The 18,825-nt window shown below is 42.6% G+C and overlaps 1 protein-coding gene across 1 annotated transcript in view; it reads right to left on the bottom strand.

Annotated features, from left to right (window-relative positions):
• The window catches only part of LOC111219449 (filamin-B-like), a 91,227-nt gene that overhangs the window by 42,351 nt on the left and 30,051 nt on the right, over window positions 1-18,825 (bottom strand). The gene's annotated exons all lie outside the window — the stretch shown is intronic.

Here is an 18,825-nt window from a genome sequence, read left to right as displayed (position 1 = left end):
ATAACAACAATATGTTTCCCTGGCTCTTATGCGCTGAAGACGAGTGCTCTTGTACAGGTCCATAAATCATTTCAATCTCGTCAGGGAAGTTTGTACTGTCTGCAAAAGTATATTCAGGTTAGAAGCTGACTGTCACCTGTTTGATGATTCAGCAGGGCTTGTTCGTGCAGCTGCGCCGTGCAAGGGTCTCTGCCCTGGCACCAACTCCACCTTAAACTCAGTTTAATGTTGAAACAGAGGATGCGATTTCAGGAAACTAAATGTGTCACACCACAGCTTCAGCGGCTGTTATAACCTAACACCTCCGCAGTTGCATCGCCTAGTTATGTGTTAGACATTGGAAGGTAAGATCATGCCCAGTGTGGAATGAGAGTTCCCAAACCTGACTCACCCTGACTGTCACTAAATCCACTGCAGGATCTTGAGTTGTTGTTTTGATTGGTTTTTAAAACTGAATACTTACACTTTGATGACGGGGCTTGATTCAGAGTCACATGTTAGTTTTGCACAAGAAAATATTAAGACAAGACTAAAAGTAACTAGCCTATCAAGATTGTGCGTTATGTTCTTGTGCTCTCAATCTACAACGCTGGCCTATTCCAGCTCCCAGCATGGTATTACAGTTAAACCTTCCGAACGCGCAAACTCAAGTTCGCGCAGATTCCAAGTTGACTGGGTATTGGTGGGAACTCATGAAGTCTAATCACTCTTTCATGAAGCAAAGGAGTTGGTCATTTCGGACTGATCGTTAACATCTGCTCTTACCAGAAACCCCATATAAAAATAACCCCAACCTGGTCCCTGAAAAAGAGACAATAGGTCTGCATCATTGTGATGCAGTGGTATGCGCAACAAATCCTGGATTGTTAACAGAGCAATAGCTGGCCAGCTAGCTTTAGGGACGCTATTTATGTGGTTAGCCTATGTTACTTGTCAGCTAACTGCAAAAGTAGTGAACTCTACATTGTCCAATGGAGGTTTGAAAACTCCTCTGCTGTGTTGGCTCGACGTTTATGTGGGTTATTGAGTATTGGTCGGAGTTTTGGGGCTCACAGTGTTTTTTATCTTTAAGATCAAAGCTGAAAACAAAAGAAAATGTGACTTGAAGAAAGCTTTGGAATCTGTGTAAATTGTCTAAAAATCACAGGGAAACTTTCAAAGCAATAAGCTTTTAGATGAGAAAAACAATTTTTAAATCCTTACAGTTCATTTTTCGGATTCCCAATTTAGTTCATGATCACTTTTGTGCCTTGCAGTTTTTTAATGCTGGAATTTTTTGGCTTAATACAAACCCGTTAATCTGTTGTAAACTAACATGTGATTGAAACTCACTTCAATCATTCAGTTGTTACTAAATCCATTCAATTATCTTCCACTTATATCCAAAGTTAAATGGGAAGTTAGATTTGATTTCAAATAAATTCTGAACATTTCAAATTATAAATGTTTACTTTGTTGTTTGATTTTCATTTCTTTTTGGCTTGATGACTTGAATTAACCTTACTGTTTTTTATTTTTGCAGTTTCTTTTTTTTTTTTTAACAATTATTTGGAATTTTAAAAATAGAATGAATAATACTGAAAAGAAAAAGTTCCAAGAAAATGAAAATGCAGAAGTAGATACAATTTTAAAAAAATTATATATTTTTATCTACATTAAAAAAGTCTTGATTTTGGTAACAGTTAATCGTTGCTGCTGTTTTATGGTCGGTGAATTTGCAACAATACACTAAAAATTACATTATATTCTTTAAAAGTATATATAATATATTAGGCAATTTCTGCGTTTATGAATTTTTGTCCATTTTGACTGACCACCCATTGTTAAAACTTATTTTAGGGGTAGAATTTTTGTCAAGAAGAATACTGTAGAAGTGAATCTGACCCCTCTACATATTCATACACAGAAATGCTTTTTGCCTTTTGACTTCAAGTTTTCACAATCATCTATTAGTTCTTTTTTTTCAGCCTCGTTAAATTGCTAAAATAAAGTTAGCTTATTGTCTCTAAGATTTAGTAGAAACTAAAAAACGAAAAGTCTGTATTCAACTTAAGCATCCATCTTGGTATCACTGGGTTTCTCAGTTCTGCATGTTACACATCATTTTTGACTAATTAACAATCTTTAGGAAACAATGTGTGGAATTTGGTAAAATGTTAGATAACCTGAGCACCAACAGCCTAGGCTACCACTTTCAGGGGCTCCTAAAAAGACGCAGTATCTACACATTCCTCAACAGTAAGTTTTTGGAGCTCCTGTCCAAAATCCAGCCAACCTCCATGAATAAAATTTAAAAAACAAAAAAATCACTTTCATGATAGCTAAGATGCAGGTTATGGTGTGTAATTGGATTGACGAGCTGTTTTCTCAAACAGACTTTATCGTTTCTACTTTTTCACCATTTTAACTTGAACTACAACAACTTTGTATCTTCTATAATAATAAGGTTTTAGTGAAAATTTAGGCCAACTATGAACACATCAAAAAAGCCACAAAAATAAAAAATGTGTTGAAATTCTGTTGTAATGTAATGTATCGCTGAAAAAAAAGTGGCTCCAGGACGGAGCCCTGTGGTACTCCACAGTGATAAAAAGACCAAAAATTTAAGAAATTGTTTTTTATTGTTTTGAAAACCATTGGGGGGATGCTTGAATGGAAGAAAAATCCTCAAAATAACCTTTTAAAAATTCAAAATGTGAATTTCCTGTTTTGGCTGCTTTTGGTGGAAATGTGGGTAAGGCAGACCACCCCAACATTGGTGAAAGGTGTTTTTTGGTCCTGAGTGGTGAGAGAACCGGACTGAAAGCCAACGACGCCCACACCAACTTCACCGTGGACTGAGTTCAGGAGCTGGAGATGGTAACACACCACTCACTCACTCACTCAACTCACTCACTCTCTCTCCAACAACACACACACACACCACACCCAACACCACACCACACCACACCACACAGCAGGTAACAATTAAGCCAGGAAAATCCCCACCAGACTGTTTTATTTGGTGTGACAGCAGCTTTCCCATCTGTGTCAGAACAAACACACAAAAAGGAGATCACACAACTACAAAGTCTAACTCTACAGGACTGCTATGAATTGCACCTTTATATTTGTCTGGGAAATTTGATTACAACACAACATACACTCTCTCTCTCACACACACACACACACACACACAACATACACTCACACACTCCTCTCCCTGGTATGTCTGGGCAGATGATCTTTCAAGAACAGATAACATCCTGGCAGGAAATTCATTTCACTCTTGACCTTTCCTGCAGCCGAGAAACACCAACACAAAAGACTCACATTTTATTTTCATTCTACCTGAGTAAAACCATGTAAAAAGAACATACACTCCCCGTTCACTTTATTAGGAATAGCATTAGTAATACTGAATAGCGGCCTTTGCCTTTACATTCAAAACTGCCTTAATTCATTGCAATTGGCATTGGATGTGGTTCACTGAATTTTCGACGGTCATGCACATGGTCAACAGCAATACTCATACTCAGGCTGATTTAGTATGTTAACACACTAAACTAAAGAATTGGTGGAACATGGTACAAACGTTTAACACCTGCTTACACATCAAGGACAGAAGCGAAAGAAACTGCCGTTGCAATTTGAACTTTACAGACTCAAAACTGTAACTCATCTGATAGCTGTAATCGAATCGATTGCACAATATCGTAATTGATTTGCCAACACAAAAAGACGATAAGTGTTGCTGTAACTTACTTATTCTTACTTCTCTATGCGTGACACATAGATGGAAAGCAGGAAAAAGAAAATACACATCTCTGCTTGCATTGCTGCTCTCAAAGTTTATCATGTGCCTATACTCAACACGCGAGAAACCTGGTGTTTGTGCACGCGTTTGCCTGCATGGTTCTAATACAAAGTACCAAGTAACATACTGAGGTTTGATTTGCAGCTTCTTAGTGGCAGAACTCTCATAAAAATAAAACCGTCCATTGAAAACTTCTCAAATTACTGCTCGTAAGAAAAACCGCAATCTCCACCTGCACATAGATTCTGAAAGAATGAGATCGCTTCGGCCCCTGGCACAGACACTGGTAAGTAAGGACCCCTCCCACCGTTTCTACAAAGGAGGAAGACGACCCCTATTGTAGAAGTTTGTGGCTCCCTTAGTATTTTTATGCCACGTGAAAGAATCAACTCTGTAATCTTTGAGGTTTTCTATTCTGAGTGTCTTCTTCTTGGTGTGTCTTGTTCGTTTTATGTCATCTTTGCCGGTTGTTCTTACACGCAACCAGCGCCCCTGAAACCCCTCGGAACCTTGGGCCCAGTTTACCTTGAAAGGTATTCCAGTTTGACTTAACGTATAAGATGGAGGACTTGTAAAAGGTAAAAAAAGAGAGAGATGATTGATCTGAACTCTGGGTTCCGTTGTCGACACGTGGTTTCTGGCGTCTCATTCCTCTCATACTCTGGTTTCCTCTGCTGTGATTGATGGCTCGGATCATGCTGCAGGGAATGCAAGACTCGTGCTGAAATGGTAGTTCATTGTTACAACTCGGGGTTCTTCAGTATGCAGCCCAATTCCCAGCGGGCAGAGTGTCGCTGACAATAATAAAATAAACATGAAATGGACAGCAGGAAACAAAAACAATCTAAGCTCCCCCTTGTGTCCTTTAACAACAGAACAAACATGGCGTGAGTTTCTCAAAAGAGCGTGCTGTCACAGTAGAAAGTGGAGACAATAAATATTGTATGCCTCTAATCTGTCCGAGATGTTGGTTGTACGATCTGCTTTGCCAACTCTTTCTTTTGTGTGTTGTGTGTGTGTGACTGTGTGTGTTGTTTCAGGTGATGTTCAGCGTGTCGGCATCAAACTGTGACGGCCCAACATTCGGTCGGTGACAAGAGCGCTGACCCGTTGGATTTCGAACATCTATCCAATATATATACGACACATTCACCGTTCAAATACATCCCTCCTGCTGCCAGGAAGACTCACTTGTTAAAGTCCTGTTCCTGACAAATGTACAGTCAACCACAACACACACAAACACACACACACACCAACACACACTACATGACACAGCAAAGTTTGCAGGTTGTTCTGACTGTTGATGGGAAGTAAATAAAACTTGTGCAGTCCTGCTGAATTTCAGTGTGTATGTTTTCACACAGGAAGTTTCCCACAGAGTCCTTCACTGTCAAAGTGCATCCTTTCCCACGATGCATCCAAAGGTTAAAGCAGAGGGTCCTTGACTGGGCTCGCACTGTGAGACAACACACACAAACACACACACACACACACACACACAACACACGAGCGAGCGACCACACACACACACGACACACACACACCACACTTGTTTATCTGACTTTTGCCGCTTTAAATCTCTCTCTCCTCCCTACACTGCCAGGTAGTAGAGAGCGGGTAAGCCGACTCACTTCACAGTGTTGACTAAAGGAAGCTTGGTTAAAGCACCGCTGGATGTTCTTCCTTTCTCGACGTCAAAGACTCTCGACATTCCCATCCGACAACTATGGACTACTCTCAGACTCGTCAAATTTAACACACCTGTGCAACAGTACGTCAAAACATAGCAAACCTAGTACAGGGGCTCTCTGGTCTCCAAGCTACTCAGATTTAAAAGGCAAAAATAAACTTTGTTACAACTTGTACAACTTATGTTGTACTCAAAACAGGTGTTGTCTAAAATTCACACTTTACAACAGGTAACCTTCCAAATACGATACCTCTGTACAAACAGGTAACTCAAAATTACGCACCTGTACAGCAGGTACTTCAAAAAAAGATAACCTGTACAACAAGGGTGTGTCAATTTCGCACCTGTACAACAGGTCTCTTCAAAATAGAGTAACTGTACAACAGGTACCCCAATCGTAACCTGTACAACAAGGACTTTGAATAGATACCTGTACAACAAGGTACCTTTAAATTACGCAAACCTGCTACAAACAGGATACTTCAAATTTAAGGTCTGTCCAAATCCAATAAAACCTGTAAACAGGTGTCTCAAATACACCACTTGTACAATGGTTGATGGCCAAGTATGCACCTGCCTAACAAAACATGTCAAAATAAGCACCCCATGTGTAAAACTGATTGAACAGGTACACATTGTTATACTCACCTGTAATCAAATAAATGCAGTGGCATGAGGTCCTTTGAACAAACACCGATTTGTCAATTACATGCATCTGTTCAGTAGGTATGTTAAATACAACACCTTACACAGCAGGAGTAAATCACCTGCACACCATGTGCAACAGAATGACAGGTTATTATGAAAATGAAGACTCTGAGTAAGTTGTGCAAACTCTCCACAAAGCTGTTGATGAGCAAACAGCAAAAAACTCAAAAAAAGAAAAAAAACACTTGAAAAGTTGTGTTGTCGAACGTGTTCGCAGGACTCACCTGCACAGTGAGTGTCCATCTCAAACGGAGTCGTCGTTGACCAGCGTGCACTTGAAATGTGTCTTGCAAGTCGGGAGATGGCACGATTCTTTGGTTGAAGTTTAATTGGAGGAAGATCCTCATCGCTAAAGGAGCCCGTCCTGACGGTCGGGGTTTGCTGTCCCCGCTCGACCTCAGCAAAGGTCACCGTGGACAACCTGCGATGGAAGTAAAAAAATCCTCCTCCGACTTTCTCTGCTTTTCAGCTAAACCTCCCATCCAAACTGATAAGTAACTTGATAAAAAATATTTGAAAAATGTTAATAAAAAATATTGGAAATTTCTATCAAATAATCTTCGAGGCTTTGGACCAGGACGAAGAAAAACATTAACATTCTCATTCAATCATTTACAAAATAAGTAATTAAGTCCTAAATGGGAGAACTCCAGTGACTTTGGAAAGTCTCGTCTGCCACTATTTATTGTTAAATATGCATAATGTTTCAAAATTTCAGAGTGGAGGCTCGATCAGGAGCAGCAGTTTATGGTTGACACCAAGGCGTGCAGGAGGTCAAGGTCACCTGGAGGTGGCGGTGGTGAGTGTCAGAGATGCTTTTTTAATTCCTATGTTTTGTCTCACATCACTCAAAGTTGACAATATTTGATTGATATAGAAATTCACCAGTTCTGGTGTGTTTGTAGCTGCAGTCCCAGTCACGCGGCGCAGTTGCCCTGCAACACGTGGAGCCTCACCCAGTTAAAGCTTGACGTCAGTCTGCGTTCCGTTACACCCCCACAGAGGACGGGTGTACGGCTGTCAACGTTGTCCTACGACGGACACTATCCTGGGCAGCCCCTTACCCTGTGTAGGCCAAGCTGCCTCCACTGACCCAAGCAAGGTAACAGTCGGAGCATCTGATCCTTAAGTGGTTTATATCAGGAAAAAAAATATTGTTGTTAATGTTGGCTCCCAATTCTTTCTCTTACAGCTTTACTCTCTTTTTTCTCTTTTTGTATATTTTTCTTTTTTATTTTAGTGGCGAACAAAATGTAAGGTATTGAAAAGAAAAAAAAGATTTAAATTGCACTTTTTAATTAATTTATTATTGATTCATTGAAGACAGCATGAAAATAGACAGAAACACACTAAAATAAAATTATAATTTTCTAAACAGTCCACTGCCAGTAAAATCTTTATCATGTATCAGTATGTGCATGTCCAATTTCTTGTTTGTTCCTTCTCTGGTGGCATTCCCTTCACATCTGAATGGAGAGACAGACACAGGATTAATATCTGCAGTATTTCCACAACAGCGTATCATAGTTTTAGTTATTACTTGTTTGTGTTTGTGAGTCCAGGATTGTCTTATTAATAGGGATGGGGGAAAAAAAGGGCCAATAAAACCAGATGAAAGTAAAGCAATTAAATTACAGCTGCGACATTAAATAAATGAAAATAACATACAACAAAAATGTGAAAATTAAAAAAGAAAATGCAATATTAAAAATGGCTGCTTGGTCCCTTTACCATTTTCCTTCCCTACCCTCTCCTCTCCAGGTGAAAGGCGGTTTGGTCCGGGGTTCTGAAGGGAAGGTTTGGTGGGGAAACTCCCGCAGAGTTCACCATCGACACCAAGGGGCGCCGGCATCCGGATGTCTGGCGGCTGACGGTGGAAGGGCCGACCGGGAGGCCAAGATCGCAGTCGTTTCTGACAACGCGACGTGTAACCTGCTCCGTTGTCTACCTGCCCACCGAGCCTGGAGACTACCTGGTTAACCATCCTGTTGAGGGAGGTTGCAACAATCCCGGGCTCACCGTTCTAAGGCCGACATCCCAGCATGCCCTTTGACCCCTCTAAAGGTCGTGGCGTCAGGTCGGGGCTGAAGAGACTCAAGTGCAGGGTCAGGAGATGCGAAGACGGAGGCGAGCTGAAGATAAAAATATTAAGCTTTAATAGAAGCCTGAGAAAAACATTCATCAAGTTTTTGTCATTTCACTCTGTCGATGCAGCAGTTTTTGGATGAATTTAGAAATTAATGGGTGATTTGTATCCCAACTGCAACAACAAAAGACTTCTAAAATTTTGATACAAAGCTCAGATTTGAGACTCCAAATCTTTCACAGACACTTCTCAGTCGTGATCATAAAATGTTTTTTTCGCATCAGATGTTTGTTTTTGCTCATCACAGTTTCTGTCATAAAAAAAAAAAAAAAAAACTGAATGGAAAATTTCAAAGGAATATATATATGTTGACGATATTGCCTGAAAGACTGAAGGTGGAAAGTTGGTGTTTTTGATTAAAAGCAAAATTGCCAACAAAAGTGCAAATGGAAAGTGGACTTTAGTGGATAATATTCATGACGTACATTTGGAAGCACGAGCTTCCTCATATCCTTCTTCAAAATTAATATATGGAAAACAACATAAACACAATAATTCCATCTGTTTTTTCCCATCAGTTGCAGGTTTGACTGCCAGCTCTTTTAATTACATCATCTCCATGCGTCATCTTCCTCTGCAGTGGTTTTTCATTTGGCGCCGGACTGGAGAGCTTAAGTGCCATCAACCTATGCGCACATATGAATTTCAACATTTTCATCACTTTTCTTTAAATTTCGGCTAAAATTAACCCTTGACGGAAAACTGACTGTGGAAAGAAAAGGTGAAAAGGAAATTGTCTGACTGTCTTTCCCTTTTCTCAGCTTAGTCGAGGTTCCAAACATGATCTATTCTCAGACATTTTGCAAGACTTAATGAAGAAATGTGACTGTTTTATATGAAGTGTGATGCAGCTTGTGTCTGTGCCAGGTTTGGAGAGCACAGCGTTGGTGCAATGATGGACTTGTTCTACGGGCCGACCGGGGCACACTCAGCCTGCGACCGGCCGCACTGGACTCCCCCCCCTTCCAAGCCCTACTCGGCTCCTGCACCAGGGGCTCAGGGATAACACAACAACTGTCTTCTATCCCACCAACAGTGACCAGTATATGAACTGTCAGCTTGTGATACGAGCAGCACTGCGTGGTTCTACCCTGTTTTAAGCTCAAATATAAGAAAACCCATTAATAAGATATTCAGAAAGTCATACTTTCAGTCTCTAGATAAGCCTCTTCCTTCCAGGAAAAACCAATCAATTTCAGTTCATTTCTGTGAAAATTCAAAATGCAACGAACACTTGAAACTTGCAGACAACATCATTTAAAGAACTACCTTCAACATTTTGGGAAATGAGCTTATTTCCTTCTTCTGCAGCGATGTAGAGTTAACATTGCATACCACCTGCATTGTTTGTCTATTTAAATATATAGGCTGGAGTTCAGGTAAGAACTTGGAAACATCAGCACCTCTAAAGATCTCTAATTACACACTGTCATCATGTTCATTAATTGGTGCAGAACACCAGAAGTGTAGAAATTGACAAAAATTAATTTGACCAAGGAATCTACGGTGCCACACTATTTACTTGAAGCAGGCACAAGTAACTTCCTGGTGTCTCCACTGGCTGATTGAAGGATTAAGAAAACAAGATTCTCATGTAGGTTAAATAGTACCTTAGATGTGCAGGTAGCCTGGAATTTATTTGGATGTCGTGGAACAGTGAAGCTGCAGACATAGACACTGATGATGATGATGATTGGATGAGATGAATGCTCATCATTGAAAAACCGTGTTTGTTGTTCTGTCCGTCCACATTTTGGATCAAGTCTCAATTATCTCGGGGTCTTTTTCTCACCAGGTCTCACTGCCCTGGGTTCCTTTGCAGATTTAGTGTTGTGAAAGTTTTCCTGTTTGAAACAACAAAACAAAAACAAACAGCTACATTTCGTCACATCCACACGGTCTTCAGTCCTTTTTGTATGATTTTAAAGAAAAAATGTAAAAACCTGTTTCCAGGTGTGAAAGCTAAGACGGGAGGTGGTGGAACAACAAAGACCGGGACCTACACGGTTGACCTATGTCCCTCTGAGCTGGCATGTTGTACCACCCTGCTGCTCAAGGTACGGAGGAGAAAGGCGCGTGTCCCGGTTTCCCCGCTAGGTGATGGGCGGATCCTGCACGGTCGAAACCTCGAAGGTCAAAGTGTGTCGGACCTGGAGTGGAGGGAACAAGGTGCGGTACGGTCCATCTGTATCACAGAGGTGTGCACCTCCCTGACTCTATTTCATCGCTCCTCGAATATGAACAAAAACTGAAACATTCAAACAATATTAATTAACGCTTTAATCTTTGAGATACAACACATTGTCTTCACTCAGGCCTGAACCTTTTCCCAAAGCTCTCCGTTTTAATGTGTGTTCTCTAAGCTGAGACACATTCATCGGTATCAACTGCAGCATTCAGCATCAGAGCCCACATCGTCTGAGGACAGTTGTCACTTATCCCATGACTAGTGAAACTGTCTCCTCACCGTGCACAAGTCAAGTGGAGTTTCTCCCTTTCTACAAACACACCTCCCTCCCTCCCTCCACCTCTTCTTCAGCTGTTCGAGAAGCCACCACGGCATGTTCACGGTGGACGCCGTCCCTTCTGACCCGGCGACGGCAGGAGACCACGTGAAAAGGCGGAGGTCAGGAACCCGTCCGGGAAAGCGCTGACAGGACTGTCAGGTTACCGACAAAGGGCGACGGGAACGTACCGAGCGTCTGAGTACACTCCTTTTGAGCAACTGCGAGCATAACTAACTAACGGTATCTACACGGCACCGTGTGCTGTGGCTGTTCGTGTAATTTTATTGCTGTGTGTGTGTGTTGTGTGTGTGTGTGTGTCGTGTGTAGGTGTCTAAGCAGCTTCGCTGTCTGTCCTGTGTGTAATTTCAGGCGCTTCCACAGCGTATCAGGGTGTCTGTATGACGGACCACACGGTTCCTAAGAGCCCATTCAAAGGTTTCTGTGTCGGAGCGGATGTGAACCCAGGCAATCAGGGTGGTGGCTACCGGCCCCGGGCTCCAACAAAGCCGCTGACCGACAAGAACCCAACAACCTCAACATCATCAACCAGGTAAAGGTGGCGTAGCCAGGTTTAGGCAGCTATATATGACTGTTTGAGAGTTTGATAGTGTTTTTTCAAATTTGAATCACAGGCCCCAAATCCAACTCTCAAAATCTTTCAATCTTAAACAGTTTTTTAACTGTTTGAATTAAAGACCATCTGCTGTTTTAAAAAATATAGTTAGAGTGTTATATATTTATATTGTCACCAATAATGTTTTGTCAACTTGCTCTGTGATTATTCATTAAATCCCATTTGGCCCTCACAGGGGCGAACGGCGGCTGTTGAGCTAAAAAACTAATTATTAATTCTGAATGTCTTGATAAATGCGAAGATTTTGATGAAAGGATTTATTTGCCGCAGAGCCAAAATGGAGAGTGTTCGTGCTGTGACTCATGGCGCTTGTTTAGAATACAGACCTTCTTGCACTCCTCAGTGTCTGATAAACAGTTCTCTAAACTTCAGGTCAAGCTATCGCTGATTATTTGGGTGCACTGAATCCTTTAAACAGAGGGGCAGGTATCGGCGGTCTCGGCATCAACCGTGGCAGAGCGTCCCATCGGAGTCAAAAAGACTGTCCTGCTACAAGACAAAACAAAGAATAGGCCAGCTTGCAGCGTGGAGATCACGTTCCTTCTCAACCCCGGCCTCTATTGACGTCAACACACCTAACGCGAGGAGAGCACATCCCCGTGAGATGAGCATTTTTATTATGTTGTTTTATCTCAATCAACATTTATGTGTCAGGATTTATTTTTCCTGTTGGTTCAACCCCACTGATTAATGGATTGAAATATGCTTTATAGTCAGTTTTGCCCACGCGAAGATTGAAAATCTAGATATCATTACTCAAACAAGGAAGAAGTAGTTTCCTCTGTCTTGGGGGACTACTTTCAGCCCTCTGAAATGTTCATGGTGCTGCATGAGTATTTCCAGCCCAGGACAGTGTGTGTGGGATTGATTTAATTAATGTGTGTGTGGTCCATGGTTGAGTAATTTAGAGCATGTTCAGCACGATACCTTCTGTGTCTCATTCATGTGTTTTTAATAGTTTTTGGACCACAGTTGGGCTCTAACTGAGATATATCACTTTCATTGCTGGTTTAGTCTTTTAATGGGATTTGTTGTCCGATATTAAGAAAAAATAATGGATATAACCTTTAAAATTGTCGACAGAGATTTGGTACAAACTATGGATGACTCCCTCGAGATAAATTCAATCCTTGAAAGAAAGCTCCATGGTGGCGAGTATAAATTAAAATAAAAAATCTAATTATTGAAAATTTCTTCATTTTGAAATAAAATTGAAAAAAAAAGCAGATAAAAAAGAAACTGATCTATTTATCCTTTCTCTCACGTGTCTGTTTATTTCCTGTAAGCACTTAATTGTTGATCCTTTTTTGCAAAAAAACTTTTTGGCTTTTGCTCTCATTCCGCCTATTAAACAACCCACGTGAAGTTAAAGGATGCACGTAAAATGTTTTGCCAAGTTAATGTCTAAAAAGATGTTGCTGGATGTTATTGGCTGATACAATAAAAGACGTGCCATGTGAGTTTCAGTGTTTTAATCGTCTCTTTAAGATGTAGGTTGAAGTTTACTGGCTGAATATGTTAAAAAGCTGCAGCTCGCTTTTAATGACTTGGTCAGCAAAAAGCATCAAGCGTGCTTCCTGCGTTCGACACACCTTTCATAGACAGCTGTGGGTTTGTGGTTCTTGCTCTGTTGAAGGCTCAGGAATGGAGACGCGTTTTTCACCAGCAGCAACTGGTTAAATTCCTTTTAAAAAATAAAATTAAAATACAAAATACCACAAGTGAAAAATATCAAAAAGATACAGTTGATATTAGACAGCATCGCCTCCATGACCAGCTCCTGTACTGAGAAATGATTATATTCACTGACACGCCAGGAGGGCTCCCCCTTGTGTTGGTTGTTTGGGTTAACGCAGCTGTGACGTTAAAAACAAAAAATACATTTCTATTTGTTACGAATTATTTAACGGGATGATAAATATCTCACGAGTCCAGTATGTTGTTGTAAACCATTTAAAGCTAGTGCTGTTTCTTTCTTCCTCCTTACTGTGACTTTAAACCAACATTTTTCCTTTTCCTACTTCTTTCCAGGACAGTCCATTTCAAGGCTCCCAGTGCAAGCGGACGTGGGGACACACTAAGGTTCCAACGGTGTCTGGTCCCAAAGGCCGCACTGTGGCGGTCAGGGGTCAGGTCCCAATATCCCACAGTCCTTCACTGTTGACTGCAGGAGGAAGGCGGGCGTGCCCCTCTCGGCCTGTGGCCGTCACAGGTCCTTTAAAAGGCATGCGAGGCCTGTGGAGGTGACAGAACAACAGGGGACCGGGACCCACACCGTGTCCTACACCCCGCTCTTGTGGAGGGGCCAGTACATCTTGTGGCCGTGAAAGTACGCAGAGCGAGGACGTCCTCCGCAAGGTACACAGCAGTTACTGCGAGTACATGATGTAATCAGGGTCGCTTTATAACAGGAAGTCTCGAGTCCATGGAGCCAGTTAAAAAGTCTCTAAAACATTGAGAAGCAGGGCAAAGAGACATATTAATGTTAGTAAAAAAAAAACCATCCTGCAGGTCACCGTTAATACAAGGTTGGTTACTATTGAAAACTTGCCAGCCAAGAAGCACATCACAGGAGAAAATGTACTGAATATGGGAATATTAAATAGAAAAAAATATGTTGCTGCTTTATAAGAAATTTGAAACATGCGCATCACCCAAGCTCAGAGTCAACAGACTGTAAAAAAACAACCATTCACATTACAAAATATCACCACATAAGCATTTGGGAGGTTAGCAGAAATGTCTCGTAGTAAACGTGATCTGTGGCGTCTCTTCAGTCCTTCAAGTTTCGGGTTCCTGACCCACTCATTGATGCCAGCAAGCGTGCGAGCCAGCGGCCCCGCGGCTGCGACCGAGCGGGCAGTTCCCAGCCAGCTTCCCTGTCGAGATTCAAACATCGACGCCAAGGACGCCGGCCAGCGGCCAATCTTAGCGTGCACTCATCACCGTCAGTCCCACACACACACACACCCATAATTATAGACCTGGCAGGCAAAAAAGGACAACAACTGACGCACAACCTTTTTTCCTCTGTTCCCTCCTCAGGACCAGAGAGGGTTAAACACTAGCAGCCCAGTATCCATTGACAAACGTGCACGGTACATCACCAGGGTGTCTTACGTCCCAGACCGTGCAGGCCGGTACACCATCGTCATAAAGTATTGCGCCAACAGGTGACGACCATCCCACGCTTCACCCTACAGAGGTCCGTGCCACAGCAACCGGAGACGCCAGCAAGTGCACCGTCACCAGGTTACATGACCACTGATGACACGTCTCACTGAAAACAGAAATTAATAATAATAATAATATAATAATAATAATAATAATACAATGATAAATGTTTTATAAAAAATCTAAAACGCGCAAAAAAACTAATGAAAATATTCTTGTCAGGGTCCCGCGTGTGGGTCCACGGTGGCCAATGCGCAGGAGCTTGGCGCCTTGGTGGTGAACGCTAAGGGTGTTCTCTGGGGAAGGAAGGCTGAGCTGTTGGTGAATTCGTATCAGGCCGGACGCAGCGAGGGTGCTGATGCCGACGGTGCTGCCGAGAACGGGACGGCACCCTTCGACATCTTCTACACCGGCCCCGGCGGCCACGGGAAACTACGTCATTGCTAACGTGCGCTTCGAGGAGAAGAACATCCGCGCAGTCCCTTCAAAGTCATCGGTGCAGGCAGGACGCAGAATGGTTCATTGTGATTTAAGGGATCCAAAATGCGTTTTATGCTAAAGAAGATGGCGGGTTTTGCTGCTGCAGCTTTGAACGTAGACATCTCAGGTAGTAGACTATTCGCCCTCGTTAAAGTTTGATGGGTATTAAACAACGTGTGAGTACGGTATTTTAAAGGGGACCATACGCCCTTGCTGTTTCTCTGTAACAAGTCTCAACTCAAAGCTACAGATCTTGTATAAACAGATCCAGAAGATTTAGTTTATCCAGAATTTTCTCTGTGATTCCTTGGCAGCGGATCTTTTCCATACAGCATGAAAAAATACCTGGCTCTGAACTTGCTTGAGTACGTGTAATTCCACCACACGACGTGCCTTTGCCTTTACAACAAGCGCTTGTTCCAGCGCCTGCAGAGCCTGCCACGGCTTCCTCTGTGTTGATTTAGTCTTGTCTCAGTGTCTTCTGTCTCCTCACGTGATCCCACACTACTCCTTGATGTTGAGGATCAGGACTCTGTGGCGGGCCAACAACCAATCTGTTGCAGGGACTCCCTGTCCCTCTTGCGCTCTGAAGATACGCGTCTTCTATGAGAGTCAGATGTTCAACCCTTCCATGGTGTCTTTCAGGCTACTTGATGAGGTACCCATGCAATGGCAAGAGCAGAACGTCCACCTAACAAGCAAAGCGCTGCCCCATGGAGCTGGCTTTTCAGCCCTGCGGTTTACCCCCATAATTTCGACACACACACACACACACACAACACACACACACACATCACCTACACCACAACACACACAAACACACCAAAACACCACCACACACACACTTTAAAACAAAAACACAAAAGTGGCCAAAATTATATCCACCACACACTGTTATGCACAACATTACTGTATATACACAACATAAGACACCAGTTTAACCATCACACACAACACAAACACACACAACCACATCACAACAAACAGCTCACAACACAACACAAAACACCACACCACACACACACACACACACACGGCGCTCCTCTCTGTTTGCAGGTGAATGGCCTGCTGACCGTTAAAAACTTTACCCTCTCTCTCTCCATTCTAAAAAAGACATATCGCGTTCGCGCGCCTGACCGCTTGCTTCCTTCCATGTCATCGCTTCTCTTTTTTGCCTCAGCCAATGGATCGCAAGCAAACTTCATACATAAATAAATCCCAAAGGTGTTTGCGATGAAGAAAGGCGTTTGCTAATGGTTACGGGTTTCTCTTCACCAGGGGTTTTATTGTGGTGGTCTCCTCTTTCTCTCTCTCTCTTCCTTCGGTGCACTCTTCATTCAAGCTGTGGCTGCATCACAGTAGTCACCATCCTCATCATTATCATTCACTCTCCCTCTTCCTCTTTCTTCGCTGCTCTATTCGCACTACACCTCCCAAGGATGCCCCTGTGTGGGCGTGGCTTGGAGTGCAGCAGCAGCACTGTCTCTAATGCAGGTTTCAATTGCAGCAAGGACAGGAAAGAATGTTTTTTCGTGTTGAAATGACACGTTAAAAAGTTTGGGTCTGTGTCTGTGTCTGTCTTCCCCAAGGGTGGACATCAGACAGCCTACGAGCCAATCAGCAGCCAGCGGTCAAATGGAAGCCGGCTTCCAGACCGTTCGACATGTCATACCTTTCTCTTTCAGGAAGGAGAAGATCACTGGTGTAGTGACGGGCGGCGTGAAATCGGAGTAAGATTTTAACTCGGGTGTTGGTGGAAAACTGGATGTTGACAGAGTTTTGATGTTTAAAGGCACCTTCCACCAACAAAGCAACAACAACATGCTTGAAGACGAAAAGATGCGTGAAGGCAGCAATAAAAACAAGACACACAGGCAGCTGTGGCTGTGTGAAAGGTTTGGGCCAAAAATACCTCATTTATCTGATTTCTGAGGTGAAAAAAATATGGTCTCTGCATAAAACAAGACATTAAATACGAGCCTTTTTTCAAAATGTTTATACGCTGTTACTTTTTATATCACTCACTCATCATCAGTCGTAAATAGAGCCGTTCTTAAAATAGGAGTGGCCTACACTTTGTAAACTGCTTTGAAGGAAAGAGGTCGTTACTAGTTGTTTTGGGTTTTTCAGGATGTTTCAACTTATTCTGAAGGCTGTGCCTGCCCACACAGCAGTGTTAAGATCGACCCAGAGCTTTTCAAGTGATGTTCAGGGGACCTTTGCTAGCTTAAAAAAAAAAGTAAACAGAAATATGCTTTAAATTCTCCTCTTCGCTGTCTTCAGGTTGAAGTGCTGGATGCCTTCAGCGTAAATCAGCTCAGCCGCTGATCACAGACAACCTGGATGGGACGGTCACAGTCCCCCTGTGCGAGTACTCACCCACTGAGGGCCGGCCTTGCACGAAAGGAATGCCACATCAAAAATACAACGGCACACACATCCCATGGGTAGCACACAACAAACACACACAGCACAAACACAGCACACCTGCACACTCAATTCTCCTTCAGGTCAGAATTTCATGATTGGAGTTAGACAAGGCTGAACTGGAAGAACACCTGGTTGTGTTAGAAGGAGAGCCTGCACCCTTGTCGTCCCTACAGGAACGTCGAATCTGCTGTTCAGGATGTTTGGATGGATGATGTCATAGTCAGAGAAAACCTGGGAGAAGGTGTGTTGTGTTTTTGAAGGCAGTTTAGGGACCGTGTAAACTATGTACATAAAGGTGTGCAGTGTGCATGTTTGTGATTAAGAAGTGTGTGTTGGATCAGTGGTTCTTTTTTCAGCCAGCAGGAGAAAAACCACTAACCACCAGCCTGTTTAATGACATCACACGCTGAGAATCTGTGTGTGTGTGACTCGCACTGGTGTGTGTTGTGTCGTGTGTGATACTACCTGTGTGTGTGGGGAACTATATGTGTCGTCATTGTGTGGTGGTGTGTGTGTGAGAGAGAGTAGAGAGAGGTTTGTGTTTAAAACTGTTCTTAAAGGGTTTGGTGATGTCACCGTCTCGGAGGCTTTATTAATAGAATCACATGGCCAAAAGTATCGTGGACACTATACATATCTACATTCAACATGCTGATTCGAAACCATGAACAATTACTTCGAACAGTTTGGAGTTGCAACCTGGCTGCAGAGATTTGCCACAGATGCTCAGCAAGAGTATTATGAGGTATCGCAACGACTGATGTATGGAGCGGATTGGCAGGACCGATGAGTTGGTTAACATGATGTCGTTGTCAATAGCAGGAAATAGACCAAACACAGAATAATAACACTGTTATACTAAAATATTCATTATGTGCTGTCTCGCATCTCTCAATGAAACATTACACAGACCAAAAGTACTAAAATTTATATTTACAGTTTAGTAGTTCACAAACATCCAACATGAAACACTCGACTGTTCATCATCAGTCAGGTTTACTTTGTTATACCAGGTTATTTTTTATCGCCTGTGTTGTACTAATGAGTTGAGTGTTGTGTTTGCAGAGTCTCCCCTCCAGTTCTATGTGAAACCACCCTATATGCAGTCCCAACGTCAGCAGGCCTAGGCGGTCCTGGTCTTGGAGCTACGGGCGTCGCCAACAGAGATGGCCACCTTCATGTCTACACATGAGGACGCCTCTGAAGTAGAGAGAGAGGAGTGAAGAGCCGGTAGTTATTTCTGGCATCTCTCTCTTT

Source organism: Seriola dumerili, unplaced genomic scaffold (assembly GCF_002260705.1).
Source record: "Seriola dumerili isolate Sdu_G_001 unplaced genomic scaffold, Sdu_1.0 BDQW01000066.1, whole genome shotgun sequence".
NCBI classification, from domain to species: Eukaryota; Metazoa; Chordata; class Actinopteri; order Carangiformes; family Carangidae; genus Seriola; species Seriola dumerili.
This window is presented reverse-complemented; position numbering and strand designations above follow the sequence as displayed.